General features: G+C 44.0%; 1 protein-coding gene across 1 annotated transcript in view; it reads right to left on the bottom strand.

Annotated features, from left to right (window-relative positions):
* PFDN5 (prefoldin subunit 5) overlaps nucleotides 1-19,686 on the bottom strand; it is a 479,917-nt gene that overhangs the window by 252,222 nt on the left and 208,009 nt on the right. The window lies entirely within an intron of this gene.

The raw sequence follows: 19,686 nt of genomic DNA, 5'->3' as shown, positions 1-19,686 counted from the left end.
AGAAAAGACAGGTGGATCAGTATTGTACTCTGCTGAAATTGCTGAAGCATGAATAATAGAAGAGTAAGACAGTCCATTGTGGAACATTTCTGCCAAATATTCCAGGATATGTACCATGTTCATCATTGTCGCATCTAGGCCCTTTGTGGTGTTCCAGATGAGAAATCTTTTCCATTTTGCTGAATATGCCTTCCTTGTGGAAGGGCGGCGAGCTTCCATAATAATATTCTTCACTCTCTGGGATAGCTTATCCTGAGGAGGAGTCAAGGTATTCTCCACGCTGTTAGTTGCAATGTTTTTAGGTTGGAATGTAGAGTTTTGTATCTGTGCTGTGTCAGTAGAAGTGTCCATAGAGGTAGGGGCCAAGGTTTCGTACGTGACATGCTCCTTAGCAGTGGGTACCAGTGCTGTCTTGGCCAGTCCGGAGCTATCAGAATCATTTTTGGCTGCTCTGTCCTGATCTTCAGTAACACCTTGGTCATTAATGGAATAGGAGGAAATGCATACACTGTCAGATTTCTCCATCTGAAAGAGAGGGCGTCCACTTTCCACGCTTGTGGGTGGTATGTCCTTGAACAGAATTTCTTCAGTTGATGATTGTGGGGGGATGCAAATAGATCTATGTCCGGGCTCCCCAAGATTGTGTTATCTGTTGGAAAATGTCTGGGTGCAGCATCCATTTGTGTGCATCCATGATATTTCGGCTTAAGCTGTCCGCCAGTGTATTGTCCTTCCCTGGCACAAACTGAGCTTGTAGCTGTATACTGAGTTTCAAGGAAAGATCCCATAGATTCATTGCCAGTCTGCAAAGAGGGTAAGAATGGGTACCCCCTTGCTTGTTTATGTACCACATAACTGTGGTGTTGTCTGTCCTTATTAGTAGATGGCCTTGATGCAGAAAGAGTTTGAAGGCCTCGATTGCATGTATCACTGCTAGCATTTCTTTTTGATTTATGTGCATGCGTAGCTCCTTTCATGACCACTGTCCTTGGATACCTCTGCCCTCCATGTGTGCTCCCCAACCTAGGTCTGAAGCGTCTGTTGTAATTGTTTGGGAGGTTTTTGGCTTTGTGAAGGGCAACCCTCTGTTGGACTGGCTGGCCTGAGCCCACCAGAGAAATTCCTTGTGAAGGCATGGAATGAGTGGGATTAAAGTTTCCAAACTGTGACTGTGCTGAGTCCATAAACTCCTTAGATACCACTGTAGCTTTCTCATATGTAGCCTTGCTTGTGGAATCAAAAGAATACAGGATGCCATGTAACCCAGGGCCTGCAGGAATTTCCTTGCAGTCAGCTGAGTTTGTCTTGTCAGATTCTTGAAGTAATCCGGTAGTTGACTTTGTTTTTCTTCTGTGAGATAAGCCATTTGGGTGGTTGTATCTAGATCCGCACCCAGAAAGGTTATTCTTTGGGATGGAACAAGTCTTGATTTGTGCATGTTGACTGTATATCCCAAGGCCTGTAGAAGATTGATGGCATAATTTAAGTCCTTTATCAAAGTTTGTTGGTTGTCCGCTTGTATAAGGCAGTCGTCCAGATATGGGTAGATTTGAATCCCCTGGAGTCTGCAGTGTGCTATTACTGATGCCAGGCATTTCGTGAATACTCTGGGCGCAGTAGATAAGCCAAAGGGCAATGCTAAGAATTGATAATGCTCTGAACCTGCAAGAAATCCGAGGTATCTTCTGCAACTTTGTCTGATAGGGACATGCAGGTATGCCTCCTTGAGGTCTAGAGTAACCAGCCAAGACCCCTTGCCCAGCATGGGAAGGAGTTGCTGTAGAGTCAGCATTTTGAAATTTGGCACAATAAGTATTTAGTACGGACAAGTCGAGAATTGGTCTCCATTGATGCTCTTTTCTTGGAACAAGGAATAGCCTGGAGTAAAATCCTTGGCCTTGTTCTGAAATAGGAACTTTTTCTATGGCTTTCATTTGTAGTAAGTTTGAGATTTGTTTCAAAGCCTCTGCCCTTTGATTTGGTGGCAGATCTGGCATGCCTTTTCTTTTTGGCAATGTGTGGAAATGGAACCTGTATCCGTTGTCTATTATTTGGAGTGTCCATTTGTCTCTTGTAATGTTGTGCTAATTTCTTGAGAATAAAGAAAGCTTTCCGCCCAAAGGTGCTTCTAATTGAGCCCTGGTTGGCGGAGTCAAAGCAAAGTCATTGGGTTTGTCCTTGTGCAGCAGTTGCAGGTCCTGAACTGCCTGTCTGGATTGGAGGTTGCCATTGACTGCCTCTGTAGGAGCCCCTAGCTTGCCCTCTACCTCTGGCACGCCTGTTCCTGCCCCTTTGAAATCTTTCTGTGTCCGGAAAGGACCAATTCTTGGAAGGCCAGTTTCTGCTGAATCTAGGCGGTTGGACTTGAAGAAAATCCTTAACTGTTTGTACAGATTATGCCTTTTCCTCAAATTTCTTTAGGACGTCTTGAGCAGTGGAACCAAATAACTTTTGCTTTTCCAGTGGAGCATCCAAAAGCTTAGCTTTAACATGTTCTGGCAGAGATTGTTCCTTCAGCCAAGCATGCCTGCGTATGACAACACCTGTCATTGCTGACCTACATGAAGCTTCCAATGCATCATAACCACACTGCAAGAAGTGGTTGCTAACCTGCTGGGAGTTCTTCTAACAAATACTCTTGATACTGTATCATGTGAAATTGACAATTTAATGCCCTCATAGCAAGAGTGGCAGAAGTATACACTTTTTTACCCCATCTCTCTAATGCCCTGGACTCCTTTGCAGAAGGGAGTGGGTTCCTAGTAGTAACAACTGCAACCCCTTTAGGGCCCTTTGAAATAGTTTCAGGGTCAGCAGAGTGGGCCTTATAAAGAAAATTATGTGTGTCCGGGACCATGTAATACCTATCGGGCTTAACAGGGGCCGGAGGCAGAGTGTCAGGGGTCATACTAGAGTCAGAATATACATCATCAATCACATTTAAAACAGGAGGAATAGCCAAAGGTCTATGCTGAGGTAAATGAAGAAAAGTTCTTAGTCTTTTCCTGGAATCAGAATATTCCTGGCCCTGCCATTTGAAATGCTCTCTCATAGTGTGAAGGGTCTCCCCAAAGGAAAGATCTTCAGGAGGGGAGGCCGAGGGAATAGATACCTCAGCATCCAAATCCTCGTAGGCCGAATAAGCCTCCTCCTGGTAAGTCTGAGTGATCCGAGCCAACACAGGCCTCCTCTGAGGAAAGGGGATCAGGGGGATCCATCCTGGGCCTTTTGTCTAGAGGGTGTTGGGAGCCCCTGTCCGGATGAGGCTGAGAGCCCCTAATTAAGGAGCTAAGGTCCTCTGCTAAAGATAGAATCTGTGAACTAGAAGAAGGTCCCTGAGGAATAACTCTGGGAGGCAAGGCTTTAGTGTGTTTTGCAGCTTTAGCCCTGGTGAAGGCCTTAATAGACATGGATGCAGGAGGCCTGGCTGCACCACGTGCTGGTGTAGCTTTGTCTAAAGGTATGGTGTCGGAAAATTCCAATACACCAGTTTCGGAAGGCAATTCTGTAACTGACTCTGTAGGAGCTTCCAGGGCCGAGGCTGTCGGTTGTATTATTTCAGGGTTCGGAAGTTCGAAGGACTCGGTATCAGCCGAGACCAAGACACCCGCGGTAGGCCTAGCGGCGGTTTCGGCTGAAACCGCGGCCCGCGTGTGTCGGTCCTTGTCTTTCCGTTTCTTAATTAAATGTGATGTCGGGGTTTCCGACGGCATTTTGTAAGCAAAACTATCCCCAAAAAACTCTTCTGTGAACTCCGACTGACGTCTAAGAGTGCGTCGGTTGAAGGAAGCGCAGGCTGAACAGGCCGAGACGTCGTGGTCTGGGCCTAAGCAGGGAAGACAATAAGAGTGGAAATCCTTATGAGTTATTTCTTTCCCACAAGTTAAACAATTATTAACTTTTTCTGACATCGGCTGAGGCAAGAAAGAGTCCCCAACGGGGTACTTAGCTTTTGAAGTCTTCGGATAGCGAATTTACAGGAGCTGGCCGACCGGCACTTGCGAACTGCTTCTGCTTCGGGCACCACGCGGCAAGAAAGAGTGGGGAAGATGGAGTCGGCTGACACTTTTATACCCCAGGCGCTGTGACGTCGGGGAAAGGGTGACATCAGCCGACGCCAGACCCAGACTTTGGAATCCGGCCGACCGAAGGGCTGCCTGAGGCAGGACAACCCATATGTGATGACTGCAGATGCATCCTTGAAGGACATCATCCTCAGAAGCCGGTGCCTGTTCAGCGACTACGTACCCATCTAAGGTAGAGACATCCGCGGGTTCAATAAAAAAGTGTCTCGTGGCATACTGGACTCCGAATGGGTCTCAGTAGAGGCTTGCGAATCAAAAGTAGCGGGTATCAGGGGCTGTGAAAGCACCTCACTGAGTACTGGCGAACCAGCGACTGGCTTAGGAGAAGCTTCATCGTTGGTTCTGGACCTCGACGGTCTGTCTCTGTCTTTTTCTTTGGGTTTATGTATTCCGGTAGTCGGACTGCTAACCAACGACATTTCTGGATAGTTAAATCTTGAGCCAAAATATTCTGATGCAAAAATATACCGACGCTTAATAGTGCATTGGATATATTTAGCACAAAACCAGCAGCAAGGCACGTTGTGGTCAGGGCCTAGGCAAGGAATACAGTACAAATGAAAATCCTTTTGAGGTATTTGCTTCCCACAAGTAATACAATTATTAACTTTTACTGACATTGGTAAGGAGCAAGAAAAAGTTTCCCCAACGGGGTACTTAGATTTAGGTTGAAGACTTCGGTTCTGAAACTCAAAAACGACAACTTCAGGAGTCGGCCGACCAGCACTTGCGAACTGCTTCTGCTTCGGGCACCGTGCGGCAAGAAAGACTAATGAAAATGGTGTTGGCTGCATGTTTTATACCCCTGATGACCCAACATCATGGAGGAAGGGACAGCAACCGACACAGGACCCAAGACTTTGTTAATCAGGCCAACTGAGGGCAACCTGCCAGTAGATTACCCAAATGTAATGCCTGTAACAGTGAAACACGAAGAACATCCCCTAGGCAATAAACGCAGTCATCATGTGACCCGCTATTAGGGAGTTTACCATTGCAAGAGGTGCAATGTTTAAACCCTGAAGATCCTTTTTTTCTCAGACATGTCTAATAAGTGTTGTTGTAACAAATGACTAACAGACCAAGCCAGTCACAAACGCACTAACAAGTTTATTAAACTATTAGAAAAGATAAAGGAAAGAAGATGCCAACAATGGTATCAAGAGATACCGCAAGGGTAAAGAGAAGGCTTACCAGTGATAGTAAGAAGAATTACCCAAAGGGTAGAGCTAGGTATGATAAAGACAGAAATAACTAGTAAAGTAGAAAGGAGAAAGTTTTAGATAAAAACTACGTAGAGATAAGCATCCAAAATATGAAAAACATACCACTTAGCTTGAGAGCTCTGTGAAATGTGGCTATATGGCTATGCGGCAAACGAGATTGGAGGTAACAGGGAGAAGGACATCGTGGGTAGCAGCTAAGCTCGAGAGTTTTTTGGTGTACACAAGCTTGGTATTAGGCCGACATGGTTCCGAGGGGCTCAGAACCAAACCCATCAGTGATGAATGGAAAGAAGATTAACATCAGATGTAACTTTAGCCAAGTGGCCAACTGATTCCATTTCCTTTGTCTACAGCAAATTGGATTTGTCTTTGCCTAAACCTTTAAGAGATCATTTAACCAGATGCATAGCAACTTCATCAGTATTTTTATCCAGATTTTCCAAAGACGACATTTGCGCTGCTGCAACTTACACTAATCCTCATACCTTTACTGCTCATTAAAAATTGAGTCTGGTCTCCAGGGGAGCACAGTCTTTGGCTTAACATTGCTTAGGAATATCCTTCCTTAGAGATGACCTGGGATTCAGGTAGCTGGGGGGGGGGGGGGCTCTGTCCCACTTAAGGAATGTATGAAAATTGACATCAGATAAAAAAGGTTAGGTACTCACCATAATGTTCCATGTGTGCTGTCCATTTTCATTCTTCAACGCTTCTCCCCTCCAATCCCCTACCATTTTGTTTGTGACTGCTGGATGAATGAGAACATGCTAAGAACCAATGCTCCTGCCTTTCAGCTCCAGATAATGTTTTTTCATATAATTGCTGTTCCTTAGTTTCTAATGACAAAAAGGTCGGCAATCAAGATCTGAGGTATTGAGGGGGACTAGGGCATTATGGGCAAGGGAGGAGCTCTAGAGTTTTCAGTATCCATGAGCTGTACAAAGCAGTAGAGTCAGATCAGATTCAAAGCCATTTGTTGAGGAAGAATGAAAATGGACAACACAGATGGAATGTTACAGTGAGTAAATAACTTCTTTTTTCCCTCACAATCAGAGAGCTGGGCTTGAAAATCTGTAGGAATAGCCCCCTCTCTCTGTCAAAGTCAATCATCACACCTGTTTCCATAGTAATTAGCTTACAAGGGATGCCCATCTGTAATGGCTTCTGGGTACCATGATTCATTGCCTGTAGAGCTCAACTTGCCAAGGAATTCATCTTTAACTGTTCATCTGAAGAAGTAATTGCAATGTTTAATATTTTGTTTTTTCTTAAGAGTTCCTGTAGTAGAAGGCCGACTTGATGGAGAGAAGTCTTCCCATTCTAATGGTCTCTTGCTCTGGATACCTCAAGAAGGATCTCCTAAAGTACCACCTTGATCTAGTGAAGATGATTCTCCCACACCCATGCATAACACTGGAAAAGACAGAAGACATAGCCAACCCCTCCCATTAGTGATGTCTGGAAGGACAAGAGAGGAAAAGTACAGTTGTGTACACTTACCATAAATGTAGATGTTCGAGTGTATTCACTGTTGCAGTCATTACATTTGGGTAATCCAGCTGGCAGGTTGCCCTCAGTCAGCCTGAATTCCAAAGTCCTGCGTCGGCTGCTGTCACCCCTTCCCTGATGTCAGGTAGTCAGGGGTATAAAAGATGCGGTCGATGCCATTTTCTTTAGTTTTTCTTGCCCCAGATGTCAGGTGCCCTATAAATGGGTAGCCAAAATTTATATATATATATATATATATATATATATATATATATATATATATATATCAATACATGCACCAATATAAACTTTACCTTCATCTACAAGCAAATACACCACATAGGTTGTATAAATCAGAGACGGAAAGATAGGTTCCATTAGAAGAAAAGGGGGATGGCGGGGGTAGGTAACCTGGACTGCAACAGTGAATACACTCGAACATCTACATTTATGGTAAGTGTACACAACTGTACTATGTTCTTCGTGTTTCACTGTTGCAGTCATTACATTTGGGTAGAGTCCCAAAGCTATGGATGGGAGGCTGGAGCTAAACAGCATTAGGAGCGGCTATGACGCCCTGCATAACTGCAGTGGCAAAGCCTGCCCTGGATTTAGAGTAGAGTGGCAGATGATAGTGCTTTGTAAAGGTGTGCACTGAACTCCAAGTAGCAGCCTCTAAAATGTCCTTGGTTGGTACTCCCCTGAGAAAGGCTGCTGAAGTGGCTGCAGCTCTGGTTGAATGTGGCCTAATGTCCTTAGGCACTGGCTTGCCATGGTGTAAGTAGCAGAAACGAATGCAGTGGCCTATCCACTTTGAAATAGTCTGCTTAGAGATAGCCTTTCCTTGTGATCCTGCAGCATATGCCACTAGTAATTGCTCTTTCTGAAAACTTTGGTTCTGTCCAAGTAGAATCTAAGCTGTGCATGTCCAAAGAATGCAGAATTCTCTCCCCCTTGTTCTGTGGATTTGGATAAAAAGTTGGCAGATGAATAGTTTGGTTAAGAGCCGCACTGGACACCACCTTAGGCATAAATGTAGGGTTTGTCCTCAGAGAGACCCTGTCTGGATAAAAAATGATAAAAGGTTCCACAGCCATGAGTGCCTGTAGCTCTGAAACTCGTCTTGCAGAAGTTATTGCTAGGAGCAGAGCTGTTTTCCAAGATAAAAACTTTATATCAGCAGTAGCAGCTGGCTCAAAAGGAGGTAGGGTGAGTTTTTCCAAGACATAGTTGAGGTCCCATGCAGACAATGGTGATCTCCTTGGAGGCTTTACATTTTTGGCTCCTCTGAGGTACTGTTTTAATAAGGGATGAGAAAAGATTGGTGGCTCTGTATTGTAATGAGCTGAAATGGCAGAGGCATGAATTTTAATAGATGAAAAAGATAGGCCTTTGTTCAGAATCTCAGTTAAGTATTGCAAAATCTGAGGAATATCTGGCACAGCTGTATCAGTTCCTTGTGCCTGGTTCCAAGCACAGAATCTCTTCCATTTTCCAGCATAACATTTTCTAGTACTAGGCCTTCTGGCCTCCAAAATGACATCCATCACAGCTTTACTAAGAGGTGTGTTTTGTATGACTACATTATCCGCCATGCTGCCAGGTTTAAAGTCCTAAGTTGGCTGTGCAGGATCTGATTGTTTTGCTGGGACAGTAGATGAGGTATTTGAGGTAAAGTCCAAGCTGGGCATTGAGACAAGTTCTTTAGGATTGGAAACCAGTACTGGTGGGGCCAGTCTGGGGCAATCAGTATCATTTTTGGCTTCTCCTGTCTGACCTTTAGGAGTACCTTGGGGAGGAGAGGCAGTGGGGGGAAAGGCATATACGGATAGGTTTTTCCAGCTGAAAGATAGGGCGTCCACTTTCCATGCTTGTCTGTGATAAGTCCTTGTGCAGAATCTTTTTAGTTGGTAGTTGTGAGGGTAGGCAAATAGATCTATGTCCAGGCATCCCCATTTTCTTGTTATCATGCTGAAGACTTGTGGATCCAGCTGCCACTCGTGGGGATCCATGAGGTTTCTGCTTAGTTCGTCTGCCAGAGTATTTTTCCTTCCTGGCAGGAATTGTGCCTGCAGATGTACTTGGTAAGTTAATGCTGTATCCCACAAAGTCATGGGTAGTCTGCAAAGGGGGTAAGAATGTGTGCCCCCCTGCTTGTTTATATACCACATGACCGTGGTGTTGTCTATCAGTAGTTGTCCCGGATGAAGTAGGTCCTTGAAGGCTGTCAGGGCATTCTGAACAGCTAACATCTCTTTTTGATTGATATGTAGATGCATTTGGGTTGAGGACCATGTGCCCTGAATGCATCTTCCTGCCATGTGGGCCCCCCAGGCATATTCTGATGCATCCGCTGTTAGTGTCCACCTGGCTGGGGGTAATGTGAATGGCTGTCCCTTGTTTTGGTGACAAGCCTTTGCCCACCATCGAAACTCCTGTTGTAGGCAGGGAATGAGAGTAATCATTGTGTCCAGGCTGTGGCAATGTTGAGTCCAAGCACTTTTTAGGTACCACTGAAGTTTCCTCATATGCAATCCTGCATGAGGAATTAGTAGGATTCAGGATGCCATGAAGCCCAAAGCCTGCAGAATTTTCTTTGCAGATAACTGGGCCTTTGTTGCCAACATTTTGAAATAGGTAGTCAGTTGCCTTTGTTTGTCTGGCGTGAGATAAGCCATCTGGGCAGTTGTATTTAAGCTTGCACCCAGGAATATTATCTCTTGAGAGGGTACTAGTTTTGATTTCTTTTCATTGACTGTGTACCCTAGGCATGTTAAAAGTCTTTTCACAAACGCCAGATGCTGTAAAAGAATGTCCTTGTTCTCTGCTTGAATTAGACAGTCGTCCAAGTAAGGATATATTTGTATTCCTCTTCGTCTGCAGAATGCAATTACTGGTGCCAGGCACTTTGTAAAGACCCTGGGCGCAGTAGATAAGCCAAAGGGCAGTGCAGAGAATTGGTAATGCATTGAGTCAGCTTTGAATCTGAGGTATCTCCTGCATAACTGTTTGATTGGGACATGCAGGTATGCCTCTTTTAGGTCTAGAGTCACAAGCCAAGCGTTCTTGCCCAGCATGGGCAGAAGCTGCTGCAAAGTCATCATCTTGAATTTAGGTATATCCAGGCATGTGTTCACAACAGACAGCTCCAGTATTGGTCTCCAGGTCTTGTCCTTTCTGGGTACCAAGAACAGTCTTGAGTAAAATCCTTGTCCCTGCTCTTGCTCTAGTACTTGTAGAATGGACCCCACGTCCATGAGGGATGAGACTTGTTTTTGTGCCTCTGCCCATTGATTTTTTGGCAGATCTGGCCAGCTGTTTGCCTTTGGCAGGGTATGGAAATGGAACTTGTACCCTTGTGACACGATATTTAGAACCCACTTGTCCTGGGTTATAATGTGGAGATAAGAGCTTGGTGCAGGCAGGGGGAAGTCATTGGGACTGTTTCCTGTATGGTTGTGATTTGTCTTCTCCAACTTTGGAGGTAGAAGCACCCAATTGCTTTGACCTGTAGGAACCTTGCGCCTGGGATCTGCCTCTAGGGTGTCTGGATCTGCCCCTTTGAGGTCTGTCTGACTCAGAAAAGGACCAATTCTTTGTAGGCCAGTGTCTACTAAACCTAGGTGGCTGTACTTGTAAAAAATCTTTGAGATTTGCATAGATTTAGCTTTGTCCTCCATTTTCTTTAACACCTTCTCTGCCTTAACACCAAACAAAGTATCATGCTGTAAAGGTGCATCTAATAATTTAACTTTGACATGATCAGGCAGATTTTGTCTGTTACCAAAGGGGAATGTAAAGCGCCAGTTTCTGGGACAGATTTTGAGAAGCAGGGGGCAGGGAAAAAGGCACTAAAGTATTACAAAACATTTTAATAACTATAATTGTACAATCTTTAAAAATAAATAAAAAAATCTACAGTTTAAATAATACCAAATTAGACATAACACGAAAACATTGGTTAAGAGTATATACAAGTTAATATTTAGAGAAATTTTAGCCTGTATACACAGAAATTAAAGGTGAGTTAGTATAATACAAATAGAAATTGCAATATGAAGTGAGTGGAAAAGCAAAGTTATGGTAAACTTAGAGAGAAATCCAGGGAGAGAAATGGGTTTGGGAATCTACAGAAGGAGAAAACCTGTCTGTCAATGTCAAAACCCTCTGACAAGTTGGGTAACCATTTGAAATGGCCGGGACTCACTAGAGTAAATCCTGAAATACAGAGATTGAATGGCCAAACAGACTTACTAAGACTGAGATAACATTCTCGAAATATTCCTCTCTCTCCAAAGTATGGCAATCTCAGAATTGGTATATATAAGATCGGAGAGTGTGGTGTGCAGGGGGGGGGGGGGCTTGCCCTCTTGCAAAAAGAAGTTTAAAGGAGGACCACAATTTTCGAGATTTACTCTCCTCCTGTGTTTTCCATCTTTTTTTTTTCCACTGTCAGCATGTGGCATTTCGACTGCATACATTTCAACTGGGAGCAGACAAGCTTTTCTGCCAGACCTAAAATGCACACTGAACAGCTAAAGTGCACATGGCTGACTCCTGGTCCATAGTGAATGAAAGCAGATTAATCTAAAGAAGCGAGTAATCTGAGGAACACTGGTTGGTGACTACAGGTTCACTCACTAACGGCTAATACACCGCCTGAGCACACAGTGGTGGCAAGAACTCTTTACTGAACTGTTTCCTCCTTTTACATGCAACAAAAAAGCAGCAAGTAGGACTATACAGCCTGCAGCAGATGAAGAAAACTGAATGCTGGCAAGTGTTGTTGGAACAAGTCCGCTGAAAGATAAGTTGTCAAACAAGAGTTTACAAGCAGCACACACAACTCCCTACACAGTTCCTTTTTTTGTTAAAACAGAAATATTATGTATAGTCAAAAAAAATCCTGTCAGAAAGAGGATCACTACAGTGTGCCATGACAAAAACAGGCAAATTATCACAAAGTATACACAATCACGAAAAACATTTTTGTCCATTTAGAACACTTCCTGACCCTTACATTCAAACACATTAAAATTTCAAAAAGGTAGTACAACTTTTTCACAAAATAGTCCCAAAGTCTTAAAAAAAAAAAAGCCCTTAGTTCACAATAGTGGTGTCTGACAAGAAATATTGTGAAAAAACACTGGGTATCTTAAAGGGAAAATACCACTTTTATTCATCACATAAAATAGGAAATTTTTTTCCCTATAAGAGCAACAATTTCTGTGTGGAACGGTTCTCCTGTGGGGATTTAGCAGTCAGAAATAAACTTGCAGGCAGACTGCTGCTCCTGTGGAACCTCAGAGTTAATTCCTTTTGAGATGGCAAGAAAATAATGAAGGTTTCTTCACAATGACTGCTGATTTTCCTCCAATGGGCTAACCAATCAGTGATCAAAAGTGAAGGTGTGGGAGACAGCCAGAGCTTTGTGAACCTGGCTAGTGGTATTCTAGACAAGATGCAACACATACATACAGCCTAAAGGCTACCGATAGCAGTGAGAATGAGAAATTCACATCATCTTCAGTTGTTCATGCCCTTTTTGTGTCAGGAAAAGTAGGAGTCAGCCAACTGGGAGGCGGGTGCTAAAGCTCTAAGTAGGGCTAAACAGAAGACTTTGTGCCCATGACTGAATCACAAAAAGGTTATGCATATGACAAATATCTACAACTTGAGTACAAGCATGAATTCTGCAACTTAGCTAACTTCAACACCCATCAGAGTAATACTGTTTCAGAAACGATCTAACAGCCAGTGATGTGCAGCAATGTCACAGTGATTAAAGACGGAAACAAACCTTCTGATTCACAGCATATATGCTGTATTAGCCTGTTGAAAACTTTCAGTTTACTATGTCATTTATCAGCATATGCGATTACTGAAAGTGTTTACTGATAACAGCATGCATTAAACTTTGTTTTTGTGGAGTTCACCTCTTATTTTCATTACTGACTCCTGGTGCATTGTCTGAGCCAACATGTTTCTCTTACTTTGTGAGTTTAACACCTGCAGACAGTGTTTTCAATGTTTTGAGACATTTCTCCCTTCTACAATTTGATACAACCTTGCTCATTAGGTGTGAGGGAGTTGCAGGGGACTTGCTCCCCCGCAAAATAAAGTTTGTAGTTTTACTTTAGTGAATTGAAGCAACAGAAGACAATAGAAGAGCTTGCATTTCTAAACTGTTGATGTGAATATCAAAAAAGTGATATAAAATGTATCCTGTCTACTGTTTTTGTAATACTGTCAAGGAGAAATAGGATACACATGGTATTAGGTGAGATATGTTAGACATGTTATGTGTGCAAATACAATGATTTTGAGTTTCGCTAGTATGGAGTTACAATGAATGACATTTAAGATTTGTTGGGTACAATGAGCGGCTGCTGGACATACTGTGGGTTCGATTTGGATTTATGCAGATACACTGCATGATATGAGTGCACAGTGGATGCAAACCAGGTTGAAAAAAGTACAGGTGTGTACACTTACCATAAATGTAGATGTTCAAGTGTATTCACTGTTGCAGTCATTACATTTGGGGTTATCTGCTTGCAGGTAGCCGTCAGTCGGCCTGATTAACAAAGTCTCGGGTCCTGCGTTGGTTGCTGTCCCTTCTTCCATGACGTCAGGTCGTCAGGGGTATAAAACATGCAGCAGACGCCATTACATCAGTTTTTCTTGCCCCAGATGTCAGGTGCCCCCCCTAATGGGGAGCAATTAAATATAAAAGTACAATGATATACCTCCAACAAAAAAAAAAACAAATACACCAAAAAGGCTTTTAAGCATAGTGAAGGAAAGTAGAGGTATAGCCAAAAGAAGTTAGGGGGTTGGAGGGAGGGTAACCAGGAAGTAGAGTTTTGTACCTACCATAAATGTAGATGTCCGATAGATAAGCAACTGCAGTCCTTACATATGGGTTGTCCTGCCTCAGGCAGCCCTCGGTCGGCCGGATTCCAAAGTCTGGGTCTGGCGTCGGCTGATGTCGCCTCCTCCCCGACGTCAGAGCGGCTGGGGTATAAAAGCATCAGCCGACGCCATCTTCCTCAGTGTTTCTTGCCCCAGATGCCAGGTGCCCTCCAAGGAAGGCTAAATTTAGAACTGGATAAAAAAGTCCAGACATACACAATAGCAATAAACAGATACACCATAACAGATATCCCCAGCTAAGTATAAAAGGAGGAAAGTGGACCCAATGCACAGAGGGGTAGGAGGGAGGGTAAACCTGACTGCAGTTGCATATCTATCGGACATCTACATTTATGGTAGGTACAAAACTGTACTATGTCCTTCAAGAATGCAACTGCAGTCCTTACATATGGGTTGAATACCATAGCCAAGCTGGGGGTGGTAGGCTCTAAGATAAGGATGGTGTAGCTAAAATGCCCTGCAGGACTGCAGAAGCAAAGCCTGCTCGGGATCTGGAATATAAAGGCAGGTTGTAGTGCTTGGAAAATGTATGCAAGGAGCTCCATGTAGCAGCTTCTAGAATGTCCTTTGTAGCCATCCCTCTTAAGAAGGCTTGGAGGTGGCTGTAGCTCTGGTGGAGTGTGGCCTGATATTGGCTGGCACACCCTTTCCATGAAAAGAATAACAGAATCTGATGCAATGTCCAATCCATTTTGAAATTGTTTGTTTGGAAATTGCCTTTCCTTGCACTGCAGGAGCGTATGCTACAAAAAGTTGGTCTGACTTTGTTGGCCTTTGTTCTGTCCAAGTAGTAGTGTAGTTGTCTGTGTACGTCCAAAGTGTGCAGCAGCCTTTCCCCTTTATTTTGAGGACTGGGGAAGAAAGTAGGCAGGTGAATTGCTTGATTTAGAGACACCCTGGATATCACTTTTGGCATAAAAGAAGGACTGGTTCTTAAAGAAACCCCGTCTTGAAGAAAAATGAGAAATGGAGGGACTGCCATGAGGGCCTGTATCTCCAAAACTCTTCTTGCTGAGGTAATTGCCAACAGGAAAATTGCTTTCCAGGAAAGAAATTGCAAGTCTGAAGATGCTGCTGGTTCAAAAGGAGGAAGAGTTAATTTCTCTAACACGAAGTTGAGGTCCCATGCAGGCACTGGTGGTTTTCTGGGAGGTTTGATGTTCTTTATCCCTCTTAGAAATTGTCTTAGCAAAGGATGTGAAAACACAGGTGGATCAGTGTTGTATTTTGCTGGAATTGCTGAAGCATGTATTTTTATGGAAGAATAGGAAAGTCCATTATGCAGCATTTCTGCCAAGTATTCCAGTATCTGTGGGATGCTCATTACTGATGCATCCTGTCCTTTGTTGGTATTCCAGATGTTGAATCTCTTCCATTTAGCTGAGTAAGTCTTTCTGGTGGAAGGTCTGCGTGCTTCCAGTAATATCTGTTGAACTTCCTTGGAGAGAGAGATATGGGGAGAAATCAAGGAACCCTCCAAGCTGTCAGCTGCAGAGATTGCAGGTTGGGGTGAACTGTCCTGTAATTGTGCTGAGTCAAGAGTAGGGGCCATTGAGGTAGGGGCCACGGCTTGGTGCAAGTTATGCTCCTTAGTAATGGATACCAGTGCTGTCTTGGCCAATCTGGAGCTATTAAGATGCCTTTGGGTTGCTCTGCTTTGATCTTCAGTAACACCCTGGTCATTAATGGTAGAGGTGGGAATGCATATATTGTTAGAGAGTTCCAGCTGAATGAGAGAGCATCTATTCTCCAGGCTTGTGGATGGTGTGTCCTCGAACAGAACCTTTGCAGATGATGATTGAGGTGGGAAGCAGAGAGATCTATGTCCGGCCTCCCCCATGCAAGAGTTATCTGTGCAAAAATGTCTGGATGCAACATCCATTCGTGCGGGTCCAGGATGTTTCTGCTTAGACTGTCCGCCAGAACATTGTCCCTTCCCGGAACAAACTGGGATTGCAGCTGTATGTTCAGTTTCAGGGACTTTTCCCACAGAGTCATTGTTAGTCTGCAAAGGGGGTAAGAATGAGTACCTCCCTGTTTATGTACCACATAACAGTGGTGTTGTCTGTCTTTATTAGCAGGTGACCTTGTTGAAGATATTTTCTGAAGGCCTCGATTGCATGAATTACTGCTAACATCTCTTTTTGATTGATGCGAAGATGCAATACCTGTGGGGTCCATTGCCCCTGAATGCATCTGCCCTCCATGTGCGCCCCCCATCCATGGTCTGAGGCGTCTGTTGTAATGGTTTGGCTTGTTTGAGGTTTGATGAAAGGCATACCTTTGTTTAACTGGCTTGCTTGGGCCCACCACAGAAATTCCCTTTGTAGACATGGGATGAGTGGAATAATTGCTTCTAAGTTGTGGCTGTGTTGAGACCATAAACTTTTTAGGTACCATTGTAATTTTCTCATGTGTAGTCTTGCCAGTGGAACCAGTAGAATGCAAGATGCCATGAAACCCAGGGCCTGCAGGATTTTCCTTGCAGTCATCTGGGTGAGCTTTGCTAGGCTTTTGAAGTAATGTGGTAATTGCTCTTGCTTCTCTTCTGTGAGGTAAGCCATTTGTGATTCTGTGTCTAGTTTGGCTCCTAGAAAAATTATTTGCTGGGATGGCAGTAGTCTTGATTTTTGTAAGTTGACTGTGTATCCCAAAGCCTGTAGTAAGTGAATGACATAATTCAAGTTTTTTGTCAAGGCTTGCTTGCTGTCCGCTTGTATAAGGCAGTCGTCCAGGTAAAGGTATATTTGTATCCCCTGGAGTCTGCAGTGTGCAATTACTGATGCCAGGCATTTTGTGAATACTCTGGGCGCAGTAGATAAGCCAAAAGGCAATGCTGAGAATTGATAATGCTCTGACCCTGCAAGAAATCTGAGGTATCTTCTGCAACTGTGTCTGATTGGGACATGCAGGTATGTTTCCTTGAGGTCCAGAGTAACCAGCCAAGACCCCTTGCCCAGCATGGGAAGGAGTTGCTGGAGCGTCAGCATTTTGAATTTTGGTACAATGAGAAAAGTGTTTAGAGCGGACAAGTCCAGTATAGGTCTCCATTGCTTTTCTTTTCTTGGAACAAGGAACAGTCTTGAGTAAAATCCCTGGCCTTGTTCCTGAGGAGATACCTTTTCTATTGCTTTGATTTTTATCAGCTTTGAAACTTGTGCTAATGCCTCTGCCCTTTGATTTTGTGGCAGTTTGGGCATGCCTTGTCTTGTTGGTAAAGTATGAAAGTGGAACCTGTAGCCTTGGTCTATTATGTCCAGAATCCATTTGTCCTTTGTTAAGATGTGCCAATTTTTTGAAAATAAGGATAATTTTCCGCCTAAAGGTGCTTCCCTTTGAGCCCTGGTCGGCGGTGAGAAAGTGAAGTCATTGTGATTGTCCCTGTGGTGCAGCTGAACTCCCTGCGCCACTTCTCTGATTTGGTGGTTGCCATTGGCGGCCCCTGTAGGAGCCTCGGTATTGCCCTCTACCTCGAGCACGCCTGTTTTTTCCCCTTTGAAACTTGTCAGTGTCTGGAAAGGTCCAATTCTTTGAAGGCCAATTCCTGCTGAATCTGGGTGGCTGAACCTGGAGGAAATCTTTGACTGTCTGAACTGATTTAGCCTTTTCCTCAATAGACTTCAACACATCCTGTGCATTAGCACCAAAAAGCTTCTGTTTTTCCAGAGGTGCATCTAGGAGCTTTACATTAACATGGTCTGGCAGTGGCTGTTCTTTCAACCAAGCATGTCTACGTATAACGCCCCCCGTCATAGCTGCCCTACATGAAGCTTCCAATGCATCATAACCACACTGAAGAAAATGATTGCTAACCTGATGAGTGTTATGAACCAAATCCTGCAAGGCCTTTCTATCTATAGGCTCAGGAGAGGCTAACTTTTTCTGCAAATCATCCATTAAATAATCCTGGTATTTAAACATATGAAAAAGACAGTTAAGTGACCTCATGGCAAGGGTGGAAGAGGTATAATCTTTTTTGCCCCATCTCTGCAGGGACCTAGATTCCCTGTCCGCGGGCAAAGGGTTTTTGGCCGAGGAAGTAGCCACTCCTTTGGGCCCCTGAGAAATAGTTTATAGATCCACAGAGTGGGCCTTAAAGAGATGCTTATGAGTTTCAGGAAAGTACAGTTTTGTACCTACCATAAATGTAGATGTCCGATAGGAATGCATCTGCAGTCCTTACAAATGGGTTGTCCTGTCGTCAGGCAGCCCTTCGGTCGGCCGGATTCCAAAGTCTGGGTCTGGCTTCGGCTGGTGTCGCACTTCACCCGACGTCATAGCTGCAGTTACTCGGGTATAAAGGCATCAGCCGACGCCATTTTCCTCCGTCTTTCTTGCCCCAGATGCCAGGTGCCCTTTAGGAGGACTAAATTTGGATAAATGCCAATGATTCCAAATATTAGAGAGCAAACAAAAGATAAGCATGTATGTACGTATATACAAACAAATACACCATAACAGATTCCCCCAGCTAGCTATAAGAGGGGTAAATACCCTAGGAGTACCACAGAGGGGAAGGAGGGTGGGTAATCCTGACTGCAGATGCATTCCTATCGGACATCTACATTTATGGTAGCTACAAAACTGTACTATGTCCTTCAAGGATGCATCTGCAGTCCTTACAAATGGGTAGGATACCATAGCCAAAACTGGGGGAGGAGGAAAGGTAGAATTATGGTGTAGTTAAGATCCCTTGCAAAACAGCAGTGGCAAAACCTGCTCGGGATCTAGAGTATAAAGGTAAATTATAATGCTTGGCAAATGTATGCACAGAGCTCCAAGTAGCAGCCTCTAAAATGTCTTTAGTAGCCACTCCTCGTAGAAAAGCTGTGGTAGTGGCTGTAGCTCTTGTAGAGTGAGGCCTGATGTTTTCTGGAGTTTTCTTTCCATGGTAGGAGTAACAAAATCTAATGCAATTTCCAATCCACTTAGATATTGTCTGTTTTGAAATTGCTTTCCCTTCCTTTCCTGTTGCATAAGCTACCAGTAGCTGGTCAGTTTTTCTATTGCTCTTGGTCCGGTCCAGGTAGTAGCGTAATTGTCTGTGTACATCCAAGGTATGCAACAGTCTTTCTCCCCTGTTCTGTGGGTTGGGGAAGAATGTAGGTAGGTGGATAGCCTGATTTAAAGATACTCTGAAGACCACCTTAGGCATAAAAGTAGGATTCGTTCTCATGGACACTCTATCTTGATGGAAGATCAAAAAGGGCTGTACTGCCATTAATGCCTGTAGCTCAGAAACCCTTCTTGCTGAAGTGATTGCCAGCAGGAAAGCAGTTTTCCATGATACGTATTGCAATTCTGCTACTGCTGCTGGTTCGAAAGGAGGAAGTGTCAATTTTTCTAGCACAAAGTTCAAGTCCCATGCAGGTAATGGTGGCATCCTAGGAGACTTTACATTTTTAATTCCTCTCAGAAACTGCTTGAGCAGAGGATGTGAGAAGACTGGAGGATCCAAGTCGTATTCTGCTGAAATAGCTGATGCATGAATCTTAATGGAAGAGTAGGACAGGCCTTTGTGGAATAGCTCTGCCAAGTATTCCAGGATGTTGGCTATGTTTACCAGTGACATATCTTCCCCTTTAGCAGTACTCCAAATGAGATATCTTTTCCATTTTGCTGAATAGGTTCTCCTTGTTGAAGGTCTGCGAGCTTCCAAAATAATGTCCTTAACCCTCTGGGATAAATTTGGGTTAGTTTGTCTTATGCAATGTTCCAGGCAGTCAGCTGCAGAGTTTTCAGGTTTGGATGCAGGGTGTTGTAGTTGTTCTGAGTTAACAGCAAGGGAACTAGGGGTAAGGGCCACATCTGTTCCCGAGACATGCTCCTCAGTAATGGGTACCAATGTTGCCTTGGCCAATCTGGAGCTATCAGAATGATCCTTGGACGGTCCTCTTTGATCTTCAACAGCACCTTGTGCATCAAAGGAAGTGGTGGGAATGCATATGCTG

The sequence above is a fragment of the Protopterus annectens genome, chromosome 9.part0 (assembly GCF_019279795.1).
Source record: "Protopterus annectens isolate FY-2018-M chromosome 9.part0, PAN1.0, whole genome shotgun sequence".
NCBI lineage: Eukaryota > Metazoa > Chordata > Ceratodontiformes > Protopteridae > Protopterus > Protopterus annectens.
This window is presented reverse-complemented; position numbering and strand designations above follow the sequence as displayed.